The sequence below is a fragment of the Drosophila pseudoobscura genome, chromosome X (assembly GCF_009870125.1).
Source record: "Drosophila pseudoobscura strain MV-25-SWS-2005 chromosome X, UCI_Dpse_MV25, whole genome shotgun sequence".
Taxonomy (NCBI): Eukaryota; Metazoa; Arthropoda; class Insecta; order Diptera; family Drosophilidae; genus Drosophila; species Drosophila pseudoobscura.
Window position 1 is genome coordinate 18,564,520 of NC_046683.1, and position 20,104 is coordinate 18,584,623.

The following is a 20,104-nucleotide window of genomic DNA, read 5'->3' on the forward strand; positions in this document are numbered from 1 at the left end:
AGGGAAGCTTCCTTTTCGCACTCACCTGCACTCACTCCAGGGTACATTGAATGGTGAGGTAGTGCTCTCTCTCCAGCTCATTGAGGTGTCACATGGATTACAGTTTAGCAGTGGAAGGATCTTCTTTCCAACTCACCTTACTCAACGTACATAGAATGACAGCCTTCCCTTCCGTCTTTCTAAGCTCTGACGCTCTCACGTACTTTTTGGGGTCGGAAACGATTCCTACTGGACGTTACACACATCCACTTTTACCACAAATCTAATATACCCCAATACTTATTTTGAGTATCGGGTATAAAAATGAAAAACGAAACGAAAATACGGCAAAAGGCAAAAAGTTGGTGACGAAGCCAACAACACGCGGTGTTCCCAAGCGGTCCCCCATCTAAGTACTAACCGCGCCCGACGCTGCTTAATTTCGGTGATCGGACGAGAACCGATGTATTCAGCGTAGTATGGTCGTTGGCGAAAGCCTGGGAGCTGAACGTTGGTTTTCCTTTGCGTTCTGCCTTCGACTGGAGCATTCAGTTTGACCAAAACTAACAATAGGATGTGTTTTTAGTTCAAACGACTAGACTAGGATCTACTGGCAGGGATTGGATGTGATATGGGGTGCTTGTATTTATGCAATTATTTAGAAAGTGAAATCAAATGCCGTTCCCCTTCGAACAATAGTAAAATACATTTTAATAGTATCCATGTCCCTTAGCCAAAATATAATTTAAGTAAAATAAAAACGAAAAAAGAAAAATAAAAAATGAAAGGAAAATACGTCAAAAGGCAAAAAAGTTGGTGACGAAGCCAACAACACGCGGTGTTCCCAAGCGGTCCCCCATCTAAGTACTAACCGCGCCCGACGCTGCTTAATTTCGGTGATCGGACGAGAACCGATGTATTCAGCGTAGTATGGTCGTTGGCGAAAGCCTGCGAGCTGAACGTTGGTTTTCCTTTGCGTTCTGCCTTCGACTGGAGCATTCAGTCTGACCAAAACTAACAATATGATGTGTTTTTAGTTCAAACGACTAGACTAGGATCTGCTGGCAGGGACTGGATGTGATATGTGGTGCCTGTATTTATGCAATTATTTAGAAAAAGAAGTGCCGTTCCCTTTCGAACAATGGTTAGGTTAGGTTAGGTTCAGGCGGTAGCTTGGGGGAGTGATGAAACCCTCCCAAGCTCACTTGGACCTGTAGAAGGTCCGTTGTGATGACGCATGGGCGTGTGCCCCTTCCCAATGCCTAAAAACCATGGAGAACAGGCTGCTGCAAATTAAGGGCAGTCCCATCCGGAGGCTTCTGTCGAGTAACTGCAGAGCACTGTGCTCTGCTGAGTCTATACAGCTCGGCTGAGCGCTTCTTCGATCGATATGGCCATATCAATCTTGAGATTTTACAGGAAACAGTTTGCTGCCATCTCCTATTGGCATTTTGCTCGAACAATTCGTGCGTGAGGAGCCTGCACGTAGCCAGATGCATCGCTACGTGCTTCCTCTCCGATAGGAGAGGTTTCGTAGTACCCTGCCTTGCTAGCTCGTCGGCGGCGTCGTTCCCCTCGATGATAAGGAGGAGGTCGAACTGCTCTGCGATCTCGTGCAGAGACCTGCGGCAGTCATTTACGGTCGCTGAGTTCGACGATATTTAGCCTAAAGCTTAAATAGCTGCTTGGCTGTCCGAGAAAACGCACACTAAGTGCGTGCCTAGAAGTAGTTTGGAGACGATGGAAATGGCCTCCTTCATGGCTACAACCTCCGCTTGGAACACACTCCAGTGGTCCGGGAGCCTGAAGCAGTGACTGATGTTCAGCTCGCTGCAGTAGACTCCGCCTCCCACGCGGCCGTCTAACTTAACCTGGTTCGCCCATCTCACAGTCCTCCCTAGGTGGGATTGATACCTGGAAAGGCGTCGAGAGGTGATCACTAGGAATACAGTAATCTGTCCCCTCTGGTAATTTCGGGAGTCTCGTCAGGATTCCCGAGTACCCAACCGCGGACGCTTTCCACAGTCTGGCTTCTCTCATTCTGAGTGCGGAAAGTGTTGCCACTTTCTTTCCCATGAGGTCTACAGGGAGGAGGTCCAGCACAGTATCCAGGGCTTCCCATGGAGTAGTGCGTAGCCCGCCGGTTATGCATAGCTCTGCCATGCGTTGAACTCTGCTGAGTTTATTGAGGCATGTCCTTTTGTCTAAGGCTGGCCACCATACCACCACTCCATAGAGCATGATCGGTCGTATGATGGCGGTGTAAAGCCACCGAACTATATAGGGTGTCATTCCCCATTTTATTCCGATGGCTTTCCTGCAAGTATAGAGGGCCTCTGTGGCTTTCTTTACTCTATTCTCTATGCTCAATTTCCAGTCGAGCTTTCTATCGAGGATTAGGCCAAGATACTTGGCGTTGTTGCTGAAGACTAGCGCTTCCCCGGCCACCACAAAACGCAGCCACCCCTCTCTATCTCCCTCAGCAGTGTGTTCACTGCCACGTTCCATAGGAGGGGCGAGAGGACTCCGCCCTGCGGTGTGCCTCTGCAGACGAATCTGGTGCATGTTGACGTCCCCAGTGATGCCTCAACCGTCCTGCATTGCAGAATCTGATCGATCCGTCACTGCGCCCGTGATGGCGGTCGGAAGGATGTTGTTAAAAGCACTTCTATGTCGAGAAAGGCTAACAGGGTGTACTCCTTACAGTTGAGGGACGCTTCTATGATCGATGTGATCGTGTGTAGGGCCGTTTCGGTGGATGTTCCTTTCCGATAGGCATGCTGGGAGTCTGAGATTAGACTAGGCGGAATATTGTAAGAGGCTTGTAGCTGAGCTAAGGGCGAAAACTAAATGGACCGCCAACGGCGTTGTATGGGCAGCAATAGTCTCACTGCTACAGGGGGTTTTGGAGTTGTAGTGGCCAGTTGTGACTCTAGAACTCCAGCGAACAGTTTGGGAAGTATTGCCATCGCGTTCAACAGTAACTCTTCTTTTTTAAAAACAAGATAAGAGATTGATTATAAGAGAGAAGTAGTTAAAGCTTTCACTGAAGAGCTTAAGATCTAATTGAGAGAAGCAGCGTGGTTCTGTGGGAGTTATGTTTTAAAGCTTCACTAGAAATCGTACGATTTCTCCGTTAGTCGTGGAAGCTATGTGTAAGCTTTGCTTAGCATCGTACGATTTCTCCGTTAGTCGTGGGAGCTATGTGTAAGCTTGGCTTAGCATCGTATGATTTCCCCGTTGGTTGTGGAAGGTAAAGTTCCGATCGCAAGGGCTAATGCTAGTGATAAAACTTCTAGATGGATCATTGCTTTAGTGAAGCTGTACGAACTCGGAGGTATTTTTCAATGCAAATATATATATATATCCAGTGAATTTTAAAACGTTGTGCAATCAAACACGTGCCAATTAAATTGAAGTTCTGGTGGATTGTATTATTCGGTTTGGTTTAAAGAATACAAGAGGTATTTGAATCGTACAATAGTGAAACAGTTTTAACAGTCTCGTATCCTAGGACTGGGAATCTTACTACGTTCGACATCGGGAAAGAGAAAAAGTACCAACTGACCCCTCCAATAACAAAGTCGTCAAAGTCCATCGATTTCTTAGTAGATCTGGGAAAGTCCTCGGATTTCCCAGGAACCAGCATCTACATAAACCCACGATAACTACAACCAAATAAACTAGCAAAAGCCGCCCGAAGATATACTAGAGTGAAACTTGAAGTTATGTGGATGCATACTTAAACTGATGTACTTCTTGGAGTAAGACGTTTCGACAGCGTAGATTATATCTCCTAGCATTTTGTTCATGTGACTCTTTCACCTTTTTCTTTGCCGATTCGTGAATGATTTGTAGTGCTTCCGGATAACTAATGCGGCTATCCTCCGATAAGAGTTTTAAGCGGCGAAGCAACTCATAGTCTTTGCCATTCAGAATCATATTCTGCCCAAAGGTTAGGAAATAGGGCGAGTACCCTGTGCTCTGGTGAATGTTGGATCTGAGAGCAGCACTGATTTCCGGTAATTTGGTATCCCAAGTGGAATGATCCTGGCTTATGAGTCTCTCACTGGCATTCGCCTGTGGTGAATATATCGCCGTCCGAACATGTTGTATTCCAAAGCGGGTTAGAAGAGCCTGAAAGACTCCAGAAACGAATTGAGAGCCGTTATCTGTTAATATCACCTCGGGGACTCCAAATGTACAGAACAAATAATTTTCAAGGTATTCGCACACCCGATTGGAAGTAAACACCCTAAGGGGGCATAGGAAATGAAATTTTGTGAAGTGGTCTACGATAATAAGTAAACCAATATGCCCTTTCTTGGATCGGGGATATGGACCCAGCAAATCCATATAAAGTTTTTGAAACGGACGATCAGACACCATTGGTTTTCCCATGGGTGGTTTCAACACGGTGTTCGGGTGCTTGGTGTGACGACACACTTCGCAATGAGTTACATACTCACGTATTTGCTTGTTCATTTTTGGCCAAAACAAATATCTTTTAATCTTTTCGATGGTTTTCCCTACTCCACTATGAGCGGCATTCGGCGGATCATGGGCCCGCGCGATTACACCTTGGGTGAGTTCTCCAGGAATCCACAATTTCCAAGATAGATTATCTACACCCTTATTTCCCTGATCAGGTTCGGTTCTTTTGTAGACATAATCATTGAGAATCTTCAAATCTGGTAATTTATCTTGCTTAGCGCGAATATTGTCAATTAAGGTCATATACCACAATCTGGGCGTCCCCGTCACCCGACGCCTTCCCCCCCGGGGTACGTTGTACTGGTGACATGTTAAGGTAACCCATTAATACGAGTTCTGATCACTAAATGTGGAAATCCCTAATTATAGGACCAAAACTTCAATAAATTTTACAAAATTTTCCTAAATACCCAATATTTGTCCTTTTCGAGCCTGACTCCGTCCGATATACGCTTTCTCTTGCCGCCGGAATATAACCTCAATGAAATCTAAATTGGTCTATTGTATGTTTATGTGGTCAGTACTCTGGCAATGGCTAATTTCCATCTATATCTAGAAAATTAGACTTCCGAAAGCCATCGATACTCTTCCTTCATAAACTCTTTTGGGGTTATCCTATCATAATTTGGCCGACCTATCCGCCTTTGTGAATAGTGTTCGTATGGCAAATAGGAGAGTAGGAAAGATCCCACGACATTCCGGCGAGCTAGTTAGAGCATAGCTAGAGGTACACGTTCCGAAATCCTGCTATACTATTGGTGTCTGACCGTCAAAAAATGTAGGTACAACCTCCATCCGTACATACAATCCCACACCTCTAAGAATAAGAATTTCTTGCACATTACAGAGTCAGGGGCTCTAAAACGGTGCTCTGAAAGGTTGGCTCCCTCTGGGGGTGAGTTTGCGCTGATGGCAGTTGAAGAGAAAGAGGAGAAAGCGATGACATTCGAATGTCATCCAGCGGATCCGACCGGTCTCATAGTGGATGGGAACGTGTCCATCTTCCTTTTGGAATTTGGATGTCGAGCGACCAACATCGCCCCGAACAGGCTCAGCAAAAACATTAACGAAAAAGTTTCAAAGTCAAGAAAAGAATATTGTCAAAGCACGGGTGGTATCCAGCAGTAGCAAAGCAAAAGTCGCGGGACTAGGAAAACTGAAGCTAGGTCGGCCACTGGGGCCAAGATTGACGGATTTGGCGCCTAGCAATTTGGGCTGGCGAAGCAGCGGCGCTCCAAGCAGCTGATCCGTCGCAGCACAGAGCGAGGGAGCAGAGACGCAGAAAAAAATTCTGAGAGGCTCGACCTTCGCGGGCAGCCTGATCGACGTCGTTGAGGCGGCGGCCACAAAGCGGGACGGTCGATAATCCGCGATAGCGAAAAGTTCAGCAACCGGCGAAATACGAACGGAGAAAAAGGAGGAAAATCGCTCAAATCCTACCTAAACGTGCCACTTGCCAAATTAAGTTAACAAGGCCCAATTAAGATCCGCAGTTTACATAGTGAAGGAAAGTGTTAGTGTGTTGTTGGAATTGAATACTCAGAGCTGCAAGGGTAATGCCCCAAAAAAATAAAGAGGGCGAGCGGAGCCAAAGGTGATGCGCGCATAGGCAGAGAGTGAAAGCGGGGGAGAGAGAGAACACGCAAGCAGCAAAGGCAGAGCCCAATAGGACAGCTATTTAGCAGGACAGCCAATAGCAGAACAGCTATTTAAGTTTACATAAATATACATAAAAAAGAAATGCAGAAATGAAGAACAGCAGTGAGGGAGCAAAGAGTAGGAAAAGAAGGGCACGAGGAAGAGTGAATATGAAACTAAAACAAATCCATAAATAGATAACCTTCAATGCACACATCAAAACAAAAACGAGGTGGAACGTTGTGAGTTGCTGCGGACACCGCAACTCTACGGTTATACCCGATACTAAGTCAGTATGGCTCTCCTCCGGCAGACGCCGCTAATATTTAACGACACGACAAAGAGTGCGTGCGAGAGAGACAGAAAATCAGTCTGAGCGTGACGTCGGGCGCTGCGTAGCCACTGCAAATTGATTTGTTCCTTTTGGCTATAAAAATGATCTGATCTGATCCAGATTCAGCAATCTGATAGATACATATGGTCATTATCTATGACTCTGCGTTTTTAGTTTTCTCAAATCTGCAATATTGTGGATGCAACAGATTTTCGTCCTTTGTGGGGGCGGAAGGGGGTGGGGTGAAATTCTGAGATATACGTTTTATAGTGACATCTTAAAGGAGTGTGTGTACCAAATTTGGTTACTCTAGCCTTAATAGTCTCTGAGATTTGTGGTTGCCTCAGATTTTCGTCCTTTGCGGGGGCGGAAGGGGGTGTGGCGAAATTTGGACAGGAAACGGTCAAGGTCCGATATCACAGGAGTGTGGATACCAAATTTGGTTGCTCTGGCTTTTATAGGTTCTGAGATCCTTGAACTCATATTTTGCAATTGGCAAAACCGACCATGAAACCTGTGTGTTAGAGTGAGACAGAGCGAGAATGAGTGAAATTGTTTTCGTGATTCTGGCTGTAATAATTATACGATCTGGTTCAGATTTTGCACTCTAGAAGATATAGTCATCTTCTACGATTCTGCGTTTTTAGTTTTCTCGTATCGTCGAAATTGTGGATGCCACAGATTTTCGCCCTTTGTGGGGGCGGAAGTGGGCGGGGCAAAGTTTTGAAATATTTTTGGAGCAGTGACATATCACAGAAGTCTGGATCCAAAACATCGTTGCTCTAGCTCTTATAGTCTTTGAGCATTAGGCGCTGAAGGGGACGGACAGACGGACAGACGGACGGACGGACAGACGGACAGACGGACAGACAGACATGGCTCAATCGACTCGGCTATTGATGCTGATCAAGAATATATATACTTTATGGGGTCGGAAACGATTCCTTCTGGACGTTACACACATCCACTTTCACCACAAATCTAATATACCCCAATACTCATTTTGAGTATCGGGTATAAAAATAACAAAAACCAATATGTTTATAACCGAAATGCAATAATAATACACCCGAACCCAAAATATCATATTAACTACAGTTTTGCAGCAACCATCAGAAAGCACTTTCGATGGTGGATCCGCCGTAAAAGTGAGTTTATTTACTAGGTGTTTGATCACAATCATTTGGGCATGGAAGAAATTGTCTATGGGTGTTCCGACCAAATTGCCTTACCGTTTCGTAGCCCTTAAGAATCAACATTTATATTTTATCTTTAAATTTTAATCTTTACCATGGTACATTTATTCAAATACTAGTTTATAAGTTTACCTGATCCTAGTTCAAGGGAACCAGGCCCAGGTAGCCTATGGGAGGGAACATATACCCCGTATTTTTATGTATAATTTAGTTCCAATAAATATCATTATAATGTTTAACTAGCCCCTTCTTATGATCTCCCCTTCCAAGCCCCTGTAGCGCGTGTCGGCACACCAAGGGGTCATGGCCGACAGATAGATGTATGGAATGGCATGACCAAGGTAGGGTGGGCAAGGGGTCCTCGAAACAGCTGAGGATCGTCCGTCTGTCTTTTAGGTAATCGTCCGTGTTATGTGGTCATTTGTAGTGAACTCTGTCCGGTGAAGTGTATGGCTTGTTTTTTTCTTGCAAGTAAAATTTAAAATAAAGAAAGTAAAGGGCCTCGGACTATGACAAGAAAATAACTCCACCCCTTGCCGACGAGCCAGCAGCCGGAAACAATACGTGCCGGTCATAGCCGAGTAATACCATCTCGCCCTCGTTACCCATTACAGTAATAATTAAGAAGATCTTTATTTTTGGCGCCCAACGTGGGGCCACCTTGGGTTGTACATCGGATTGACTCCGATTAATTAATAACATTACATTGACCACAATTGTCTTCTTTCCCGTCTGTCTTATTTACAACCTTGTATTGTCTGAGTGAATAGCGTATGGTAGCTGTCCGTAAAGTTTACGCTGGTTAGCGTATAGCCTAATTTGGGTCCCGGGCCACCGGGACATCGAGGGCAACTGTATAGCGGACGAGCTGGCCAGATCTGGCACTACAATCCCCCTTCTCCAAGACAAGGAGGATATCTGTATGCCAATGGCCACCTGTAAGCTCATCATAAGGGAGCAATACAAGCGACTAAAAAACGATATGTGGCAAACAGTGCCTCGATGTCGCACAACTCGGCAAACATGGCCGACCATGGACATGAAGCGCACCTCCGAGCTCCTCAAGTTAAGCAGGAAAAGGTGCAGCGTAGTCACTCGTTCCCTCACGGGACACTGGCTAATAGGCACCCACGCTAACAGGCTGGGGGCCCCACATAACGATTTTTGTCGCAGCTGTAGAGACGAGGAAGAGGAGGAGACAGTGGAACATCTGTTCTGCTCCTGCCCGGCTCTCAGCAGAAGAAGGCTACAACACCTGGGCTCAGCCTTTCTACACGACATCTCAGAGATGTCCAAACTATGTCCCAGAAGGATAGCGAGCTTTGTGAGAGCATCTGGATGGGATAATTGCTGACAGGAAGTCTCACAACGCAGGAAGGAAATGATCCTATGCGGTATCACAACGGGCCGAAACCGGCCTAAGTGTGACGGGCTCCGAGCGAGCCCGGCAGCCGCCTCAACCTAACCTAACCTAACCTAGCGTATAGCTTTGATGGCAAATATCTGTTTCACTACAAAGTTTTCTGCGAGCATGGAACCATGACAAAAACTTGGAATGCTGGCAAATTAGCCTGAGGCGATAACCTGTCCAGTGAGATGTGGGTTCGAGCGGGATTTCTATATTTTCAACAAGTGAAGGGACGACTGGGATAGAATGCATAGGAATTCAGAATGGGTCGGCTGCGAGCAGTTGCCTTCTGACCACATTTACCTAGCGATAGTTTTCACGTAACTTTATCTTTTATTTGTTTTGATGTTTTTGTTGAAAAGCCATTCTGACGATTGAAAATCAAGTTGATTCAACCTTAGGGATGAATCTCTGACCACGGCAGATGGACTGGAACGGAAACATGGCAGTTCTTCTATTTGTTTGTGATCGAGAAATTGAGTCGAGTAGGAAACAAGGAGAGTTTTTTTGTCATGAAATGCCTCCTGTCCACGATTTATATGTGTTGCTCAGTTTCATAAATTTGCTATTAGACGTTACCAAAAAAGCGGACAATTGGTGTGCAGCTTCTGCAGGGAGCTATTGGGAGTCGGGAGATCATTCTTTTCTTTTGATAATATAATTTCAATGAATTAAATTTCTTTATATATTTTTTTTATAGAATCATTTTTATATTTTTCTTCTATATTTTTTTTATAATTTTTTTTATATCTTATTTTTGTTATATTTTTTTTATATATACTCACATACATACATTCATTATACAGGCTACATAAATAGATTTGATACATTTATTGGGGTTTATTCCGCAATATGATGTAATTAATTCTGGGAAGAAATTAAATAGTTCTATGGGTCTGAATAGATCGCCACGAAAAGGGGTGCCTCCTCGAAGCATAGAATGCAGCTTATGCAAGTCAGAGTTGGGAACTGGGGAAAATTATAAAACGAAGTGCGGACATCCGTTTCATAAGGCATGTATAAAAACGCATTTCACTGTTAAAACAACTTGCCCAACTTGTGATTCGGTTTGCATAGCTCAAACCATTACAAATCCAGCTAGCACATCTGTGTTAACGAGGCAGCAATCTAGACTCGTACCAATCCCAAGAGCAGATAGCTTATCAGATTTGGCCGAAACGAGAAGTGAAGAGCTAAGTGAGAGCGAGAACCCGTCCATCGTCGAGATGAGCCAGACGTCTGCCGAAATTGCAGCCGCTGTCAAGGCTATGCAGAACGAGCTGTTAACTCAGTTGACAGAACAAATGGCGAATCTCATTCAAACCAATGTAGAAGCTCACATAAATAATATGGAGCAGCAAAGACAAACGCCAAATCCAAACAAAATACTAGCAGGAATACTTCTTTGGAGCAGCTACTAGGAATCAATGGGCAGCAACCAGATTCGGGATTACCTCCGCGTGCTACCAGCGCCCGATCGGTAAGTTCAGAATTGGCCCAAAGACCAGACAATGTAGGCCACATAATGTCGAACTGGAAATTAAGATTTTCAGGAACCACCGATACAATAGGAATCAATAGCTTTATCAATAGAGTTGAGGCCCTTACTCATCAGACGTTAGAGGGAAATTGCTCACTTCTGTGTGGTAATGCGAATTCGCTATTTGATGGCAAGGCATCTGATTTCTTTTGGCGATACCACAAGTCGGTGGGAGTAGTTCGTTGGCAGGATATTTGTGCTGCGTTGAGGAAGCAATTCCGAGACTCCAGAACGGATGTGGATATCCGCCAAATGATAAGGGATAGGAAACAGAGGGAAAAAGAAACGTTCGAAAGTTTCTACGATGCCATCCTAAAGCTAACTCATAGACTCGACCAGCCTCTTAGTGAGAAGACGCTGATTGAAATTGTGAGGCGTAATTTACGTCCGGAAATTCAGCATGAAATTCTTAACATACGTGTAGATTCGATGGAAACCTTGAGGGATATATGCAGGAAGAGGGAATGCTTTTAAGAAGTCCGTAAGAATCATGGTTATCAGAAATCATCGGTCTTTAAGAAGAAGATATCAGAGCTCTGGGAGGAAGCAAACATCGATGATGCCGTAGAATTTTCTGAAGGAGAGGTAGAGGATGAGATAGGCGCTTTTGCTCTCGTATGCTGGAATTGCAGGAAGGAGGGGCATAGGTATCAAGACTGCGCGGAAAAAAGGGAAAATTTTTTGCTATGGATGCGGTATTCCTAATGCCTATAAACCTTCATGTGCGCGATGCCAAAAAAACGCGCAAAGGAGCACTGCAGCATCTCGTCCACTGACCAGTGTTCCCAACCGGCAAGCGGCGACAAAGGAGTGAGAATATATAGCAGTGGTGGGGAGCGGGAAATGACACACTCCCTTTCGGCTGGTCAGCCAGAGTATTTTTGGCATACTAAGCTGGAAAATATTAGGAAGATTGGGTTTCCGAGCTTTGGCGACAAAGCAAAGACAAGTTCTCGCAGCAGTCGGCGGTTAAAAAAATTCTGGGAGTCAGTAAAGTACATAAATAGCATTAGAAGAAACAAAGGGGACAAACGCCCTTATGCTGAAGTTGGTCTTCTGGATAATAAGCGAGTGGGTTTGCTCGATACAGGAGCTGCTCTGACTTGCATCGGAGGGAAACTGGCCAAAGAATATATTATCAGCAGGAAGCCGTTTAAAAAGGTGCTGTCCAAGGCATGCACCACTGATGGAAGTCTTCAGAAAATAGTTGGTAAATTTAGGACTAGTATAGAGTATAAAGGTATAAGTAAAGAATTAGATATATACATAATCCCTTCGTTAAGACAGGATGTTTATTTAGGAATTGATTTTTGGATGTCGTTCGATCTTTTGCCCCCACCCTTAGAGTTGGGAGAAATATCAGCCGCCACAGAGCAGCACGTTCTGACAGACATTCAGGAATTTAAATTGCAGGGAATGGTCCAACGTTTTCCATCATTTGCGACATCGGGTCTCGGGAAAACTTCGGTGTTGTCACACTCAATAGACACTGGAAACGCGAAGCCCGTTAAGCAGCGTCATTTTCCAGTTTCCCCGGCATGAGAAGTTATTGTACACTGAGATTGACAGGATGCTTCAACTAGGAGTGATTGAAGAATCTGAGAGTCCTTGGTCCTCGCCAGTAGTACTTGTCCGGAAACCGGGAAAAGTCAGAGTTTGTTTGGACAGCAGAAAAGTGAATGAGGTTACGGAAAAAGATGCGTACCCCCTTCCCCAAATAGATGGCATTCTCAGCCGTTTACCGAAGGCAGTGTTCATAAGTAGTCTCGATCTGAAGGATGCATATTGGCAGATCCCCTTGGATCCGGCATCCAGGTGCAAAACTGCATTCACGGTTCGAGGGAGGCCCTTGTATCATTATAAAGTCATGCCGTTTGGTCTCTGTAATGCCTCTTAAACCATGACACGCTTAATGGATAAAGTGATTCCTGCGTCGCTTAGAAACGAAGTCTTCGTTTATTAGGACGACTTATTGCTGGTGTCAGATACGTTTGAGAGACATTTACTCGTTTTGGACACCGTGGCCTCGCGGATTCGGGAATCTGGCTTGACCTTAAATATCGAGAAAAGTAAATTCTGTGTGCGCTCTGTGAGATACCTAGGGCATATAATAGGAGAGGGTGGTATTCGCACTGACCCCGAAAAAGTCTCGACTATTTCGGATTTTCCATTGCCGACGTCGTTGAAAGTGTTGAGAAGCTTTCTGGGATTGGCAGGATGGTATCGAAAATTCATTATCAACTTTGCGTCTGTATCCGCCCCGTTGACCGACCTATTAAAGCCGAAGAAAAAGTCGTGATGACAACAGAAGGCAAGGAAGCTTTTGAGCGGTTAAAGGGCATGCTTTGCAGTGCTTAAATAGATTCAGAGCCTATGCAGAGGGTCAGGAGTTCACTGTAATTACGGATCACGCCTCGCTGAAATGGCTCATGTCTTAAAGTGATTTGAATTCGAGGTTAGCGAGATGGGCTTTAAAACTGCAAGGTTTCCGGTTCAGTATCCAACACAGAAGAGGGAAGCTGAATGGTGTTCCGGATGCCTTGTCCAGGGTCTCATATGACCAAGTGGCTGCAGTGTATTTCAGCAATGGCTTGCTGGTGGACATTGAGTCAGCTCATTTCAAATCTGGAGAATATTTGGAACTGATAGAGGGAATTAAGAGCAATATGGCTCAACTGCCCGGCCTTAAAATAGTTGATTCTCTGATCTATCGGCGATCCAAGCATGTAAAAGGAGACCTTAACGATGCGTTTGCTTGGAAGTTGTGGTACCCAGGGGGATGGTCAAAGAAGTGCTAAAGAGAGCACACGATGATCCGCTGGCTTCCCATAGTGAGGTCCACAAGACACTCGAGCGGATCCGGCGTTATTATTTCTGGCCCGGACTCGTCAATGACGTAAAAGACTACGTGGCAGCCTGCGAGCAATGTAAAATGTCAAAAGCTCCAAACGCTCCGTTACGTCCACCGATGGGAAAAGCGGCCGAGTCGCAAAGGTTCTTCCAGCGTCTCTATATTGATTTCTTAGGTCCGTATCCTAGGTCTCGCAGTGGAAATATAGGAATTTTTATTGTCCTGGACCATTATTCGAAATTTGTTTTCCTCAAGGCTTGTAGTGGCCAGTTGTGACTCTAAAACTCCAGCGAACAGTTTGGGAAGTATTGCCCTCGCGTTCAACATTAACTCTTCTTTTTCAAAACAAGATAAGAGATTGATTATAAGAGAGAAGTAGTTAAAGCTTTCACTGAAGGGCTTAAGATCTAATTGAGAGAAGCAGCGTGGGCTGTGGGAGTTATGTTTTGAAGCTTCACTAGAAATCGTACGATTTCTCCGTTAGTCGTGGAAGCTATGTGTAAGCTTTGCTTAGCATCGTATGATTTCCCCGTTGGTTGTGGAAGGTAAAGTTCCGATCGCAAGGGCTAATGCTAGTGATAAAACTTCTAGATGGATCATTGCTTTAGTGAAGCTGTACGAACTCGGAGGTATTTTTCTATGCAAATATATATATATATCCAGTGAATTTGAAAACGTTGTGCAATCAAACACGTGCCAATTAAATTGAAGTTTTGGTGGATTGTATTATTCGGTTTGGTTTAAAGAAGACAAGAGGTATTTGAATCGTACAATAGTGAAACAGTTTTAACAGTCTCGTATCCTAGGACTGGGAATCTTACTACGTTCGACATCGGGAAAGAGAAAAAGTACCAACTGACCCCTCCAATAACGAAGTCGTCAAAGTCCATCGATTTCTTGGTAGATCTGGGAAAGGCCTCGGATTTCCCAGGAACCAGCATCTACATAAACCCACGATAACTACAACCAAATAAACTAGCAAAAGCCGTCCGAAGATATACTAGAGTGAAATTTGAAGTTATGTGGATGCATACTTAAACTGATGTACTTCTTGGAGTAAGACGACAAGAACGGTTTTCTTGCGAATTCGGAGAAGCTAATATGCCGCACTCGTCACCCTTCTCGCTTACGAGTTAAGCGCGCGGCTAAAGCTTTCGCACGTAGTTTCTTCGTTGTGTGTGTAGTGATTTCCAAACTGGGGAAATAAAAACATTATTCTGCTGCGATCCACACTGCCGTTTAACAGTCGTCGTATCAAAATGTACCCAAAGTATCAATTTTGAGTCTCTTTATGAGATTTTCCATTTTCTTTGTTTTATTAAAGATTAAATTCCGTACTAGCTATTCATCTTAGTTCTGTGTTGTATAGACGTTAAGAGAAAAACAAAAAATGTATATAATGACCCATAATTAAAATCAGCGCAAGTGAAAGCCACATAGTTTTAAGATCAGCCGTTAAGTTGCGAATCGTCGTCGAACTGGTATGGAAATGATATAATCGGTGTTTCATCCGAATTAGAAGTGAAGACATGTATATTCATAATTTTTCTCCTTTCCTCAGAATATGTTCCCACGTCGCCCCTTGAGCTCAACGGACACGCCGGATATTTCGTATAAAGTATGAGTGAGTTACGAGCTTCCTTAAACGGAGATCTCGAGTATTTTCAAAGTATATATATATACGTCTTGTAAAACTTCTATTGCGGTATGTTGAACAACCATATACATACGTGCGCTAGTTAAAGCCGATCGGCTAGTAATTTTTCTTTCACGTTTGCCTTCTTTTTATATTATTATCATATTTTTTTCTATTCTTTCCAATTTAATTTCTTTTACGCCGTATTCTCTACACATGCATAATTCCTATATACATATACATATACATTTATAACTAGATATAAATTGTTATTATTTCCTCTTTCTTTATCCGATTACGTTGTATTAAGTTTATGCATATCCAGAAAATCATGAAGTCCAAACTCGTAAATTTTGAATTATTAAATAATAATTAGTAGATAATAATGGAACATTAAACCTTTTGTGTTTGTCCTGAGTAGAGCCTGAGGCAGTCCGATGATCGAATAGAGATACGCTTGATTAGGGTTATGCTGTCGATTAAACGGCATACTAAAGGTAGGGAGGGTAGAGAAGGGGCCAAAGTCATCTGAGTTCCCCGAGAGCGGCGGAATATAGCCTGACTATTTGTCGGTAGTCGGTTAGCCAGTTAGTTAAAATTCCCATTCTTTTCTTTTTTTTGATTTCTTTTATAGAGTTCCTTTTGAACATTAAACCAAGTGTACCTAAAACATCTTTGCGAATGTGTTCGTATGGCAAATAGGAGAGTAGGAAAGATCCCACGACATTCCGGCGAGCTAGTTAGAGCATAGCTAGAGGTACACGTTCCGAAATCCTGCTATACTATTGGTGTCTGACCGTCGAAAGATGTAGGTACAACCTCCATCCGTACATACAATCTCACACCTCTAAGAATAAGAATTTCTTGCACATTACATAGATTGGCGCCCAACGTGGGGCCCGAGTACTAGTTACTACTGGTTAAAACCCCCAAAAAACTGAGCTCGTTGCAATTTTAAATTCCACATTAAAATTAATAAGTCCAGTCCAACTACCGTAACGGAGGATATTGATGGAATTTTGGGTTTAAGATTCTGAGTTTCGGAACACCTAACCAAATTATTATATTTTTTATTTAAGGTTACCAGAATTAATTTGCGAATATACGACAGCTATTCACAAAGGCGGATAGGTCGGCCAAATTATGATAGGATAACGCCAAAAGAGTTTATGAAGGAAGAGTATCGATGGCTTTCGGAAGTCTAATTTTCTAGATATAGATTTGGAAATTAGCCATTGCCAGAGTACTGACCACATAAACATACAATAGACCAATTTAGATTTCATTGAGGTTATATTCCGGCGACAAGAGAAAGCGTATATCGGACGGAGTCAGTCTCGAAAAGGACAAATATTGGGTATTTAGGAAAATTTTGTAAAATTTATTGAAGTTTGGTCCTATAATTAGGGATTTCCACATTTAGTGATCAGAACTCGTATTATTGGGTTACCTTACCATGTCACCAGTACAACGTACCCCGGGGGGCAAGGCGTCGGGTGACGGGGACGCCCAGATCTGTGGTATATGTCAAGAAGCCATAAGAAGAACTCAACTAATATGTACGGCGTCTTGTGGTCACCGGTATCATGATACTTGCATGAAAGAATTCGTGAAAAATAACAAAAATTGCCCCGTATGTAGGGCGGAGTTGAATCCGGAGGAACTTTCGTTTGATGAGAATACTCTAGCAGCCGAATTACCACCCGACATGGGTTCGGGTATAGTGCCGTTAGAAGGAGGCTCCAATCCAGAGTCAAACGCTTCAGAGATAGGTCCTCAAAAGTCAAGAGGGGCTAGGCCTAAACAGGGACGGAGAACTACATCGCGCCGAGGGATGCATACTAGGTTGCAGTCTCAACAATTTCGGGATAACTCTTTGGGCAGTATCAGCCATAGGTCAGCCGAAGGAGATATGCCGGAAAGAACCATTGAGGTAATGCAAGCCTTGATTAAAGGTCAACAGAAAGATATGATGGTGGAGCTAGGTTCATTCGTGAAGACTTTGATCGAGGAAAATCTACGCGAACAATTAGGTAGGATGACAATAGCTTCAGATAGCACGCCTGTGCAAGCGACAAGGCAAAATCATGAGCCTAATATATCAGGAAACTCGTTGTCTTCAGAAAACGGAAGGGAAAGGGGATTACCACATCCAAATGCCGCTAACAGGGCGATAGCTCCTGGGAAGGCCGCTAATATCTTAGCCAGCTGGCGACTAAAGTTTGACGGATCCAAAGACGCTATGCACGTCGACGAATTCCTGTACAGGGTTCGTTCACTTACATCCTCCACTTTAAATAACGATTACGAATTACTCTGTGACAATATGCATCTGCTTTTCTCGGCTAAAGCCAGCGATTGGTTTTGGAACTTCCATAGAAAGAACCCACAGTTTTCTTGGCAAACTTTTTCTGCCTCGTTTAGACAACGATTCGATGATGCTAAAGATGATTTCGACTTGTGGGAGTTGATTAGAAAACGCCGTCAGAGAGAGGGTGAATCGTTTGACGATTATCAGACGGCCGTCGAAGAATTAGTGTCCAGGCTCTCACACGAGGTTAGCGAAAATAAGTTAGTAGACATTTTAAAACGTAACGCAAAAACAGCCCTCAGATATGAACTCTTGCATCTCAAAATCAGCGATCGAACTGGCCTGAGAGAAGAAGTTCGCAAGCATGAAAACTTCTGTAAAGACAACCATAACCCTTTTCCACGAGGTAAATTCGGCAAACCGAATGAAGCAGAAATACTTACGGACAATGAAGATTCTCAATGATTATGTCTACAAAAGAACCGAACCTGATCGGGGAATAAGGGTATAGATAATCTATCTTGGAAATTGTGGATTCCTGGAGAACTCACCCAAGGTGTAATCGCGCGGGCCCATGATCCGCCGAATGCCGCTCATAGTGGAGTAGGGAAAACCATCGAAAAGATTAAAAGATATTTGTTTTGGCCAAAAATGAACAAGCAAATACGTGAGTATGTAACTCATTGCGAAGTGTGTCGTCACACCAAGCACCCGAACACCGTGTTGAAACCACCCATGGGAAAACCAATGGTGTCTGATCGTCCGTTTCAAAAACTTTATATGGATTTGCTGGGTCCATATCCCCGATCCAAGAAAGGGCATATTGGTTTACTTATTATCGTAGACCACTTCACAAAATTTCATTTCCTATGCCCCCTTAGGGTGTTTACTTCCAATCGGGTGTGCGAATACCTTGAAAATTATTTGTTCTGTACATTTGGAGTCCCCGAGGTGATATTAACAGATAACGGCTCTCAATTCGTTTCTGGAGCCTTTCAGGCTTTTCTAACCCGCTTTGGAATACAACATGTTCGGACGGCGATATATTCACCACAGGCGAATGCCAGTGAGAGACTCAATAGATCGGTGTTAGCAGCTATAAGAGCTTACATAAGCCAGGATCATTCCACTTGGGATACCAAATTACCGGAAATCAGTGCTGCTCTCAGATCCAACATTCACCAGAGCACAGGGTAATCGCCCTATTTCCTAACCTTTGGACAAAATATGATTCTGAATGGGAAAGACTATGAGTTGCTTCGCCGCTTAAAACTCTTATCGGAGGATAGCCGCATTAGTTATCCGGAAGCACTACAAATCATTCGCGAATCGGCAAAGAAAAAGGTGAAAGAGTCACATGAACTAAATGCTAGGAGATATAATCTACGCTGTCGAAAAGTTGAGTTTAAGGTTGGAGAGCCAGTACTTGCCCGCAATTTCTGCCAAAGCAATGCTAGTAAAAAGTTTAATGCAAAGTTAGCGCCGGTTTTTAATTCAGCCGTGGTATCTAGACGAGTTGGCTCATCCTATTATCAACTGAAAAACGAACAGGGTAAAAACATAGGAATATTTCACCTCAAAGACAAACAAGTTCAACCCTAGGCAACTGTCCTTCTTCTGTTTAGGCCTCGCCAGTTAAAACTAGCGCTTCCTCAACTGTGGTGTAGTGGCCAGTTGTGACTCTAAAACTCCAGCGAACAGTTTGGGAAGTATTGCCCTCGCGTTCAACATTAACTCTTCTTTTTCAAAACAAGATAAGAGATTGATTATAAGAGAGAAGTAGTTAAAGCTTTCACTGAAGGGCTTAAGATCTAATTGAGAGAAGCAGCGTGGGCTGTGGGAGTTATGTTTTGAAGCTTCACTAGAAATCGTACGATTTCTCCGTTAGTCGTGGAAGCTATGTGTAAGCTTTGCTTAGCATCGTATGATTTCCCCGTTGGTTGTGGAAGGTAAAGTTCCGATCGCAAGGGCTAATGCTAGTGATAAAACTTCTAGATGGATCATTGCTTTAGTGATTTTTATTTTTTTTTTTTTTTTTTTTTACTTTATTAGAAATCAGCTTTACTTAAACTATGATCTAATTTTAGTGATATTTACATTGGCTTACTACATATTATAAGAGTTTAATGATTAGGTTTATATATACATTTTAATGATGTGTTATTCAGCAAATTTTTCTATTTTTTATGTTCAATGGGTGGAGACGTTTGAGTCTGCGTGGGATTTGGGGGTGCAGTAATCCTCTAGCTGTTTCATTTGGATGGTTAATGAGCCTATCGTTGTATCGACTGCTATGATGGTTTATTTGATCTCCAATTTTTGGGATGAGGAGATCTCTTTCCAGCATTGTGGTCCGAACAAACCACGGGGCACCTGTCATCGCCCTTAGAGCCTTCGCTTGCATGACTCTGATTTTATTCAGATGCGTCTTCGCTGCACATCCCCAGACTTGAATGGCATATGTCCATATAGGGATTATAATTGCCTTGTACAATATGACTTTATTGCGTAGGGGAAGCTTACTTTTTGAGTTCATGAGCCAGTGCAACTTTTTGAGTTTGTTTTGACATTTGATGACTGTAGCTCTGATATGCGGTCCCCAAGTTAGGCTTTTATCGAAGTGGACACCGAGGTAGCAGTGACTGCTCTTGCGCGGAATTATATTTCCGTTGAAGGTTAGGTCTGGTGGGTGCTTGCTTCTTAGAGTAAAATTTACG

At 43.6% G+C, this 20,104-nt stretch overlaps 1 long non-coding RNA gene and 2 other non-coding genes across 3 annotated transcripts; 1 reads left to right on the forward strand and 2 right to left on the reverse strand.

The window, feature by feature from the left end:
• Positions 1 to 351: 351 nt before the first annotated feature.
• Positions 352 to 470, reverse strand: LOC6899626 (5S ribosomal RNA). The gene has a single exon (XR_053288.1). It is a non-coding gene; the product is annotated as a 5S ribosomal RNA (ribosomal RNA).
• Positions 471 to 802: 332 nt separating this feature from the next.
• LOC6903703 (5S ribosomal RNA) lies at positions 803 to 921 on the reverse strand. Its single transcript, XR_053335.1, has one exon. It is a non-coding gene; the product is annotated as a 5S ribosomal RNA (ribosomal RNA).
• Positions 922 to 13,903: 12,982 nt separating this feature from the next.
• On the forward strand, positions 13,904 to 14,440 carry LOC117184935 (uncharacterized). The gene is made up of 2 exons (XR_004470407.1): positions 13,904 to 14,196; positions 14,247 to 14,440. It is a non-coding gene; the product is annotated as an uncharacterized lncRNA (long non-coding RNA).
• Positions 14,441 to 20,104: the final 5,664 nt, after the last annotated feature.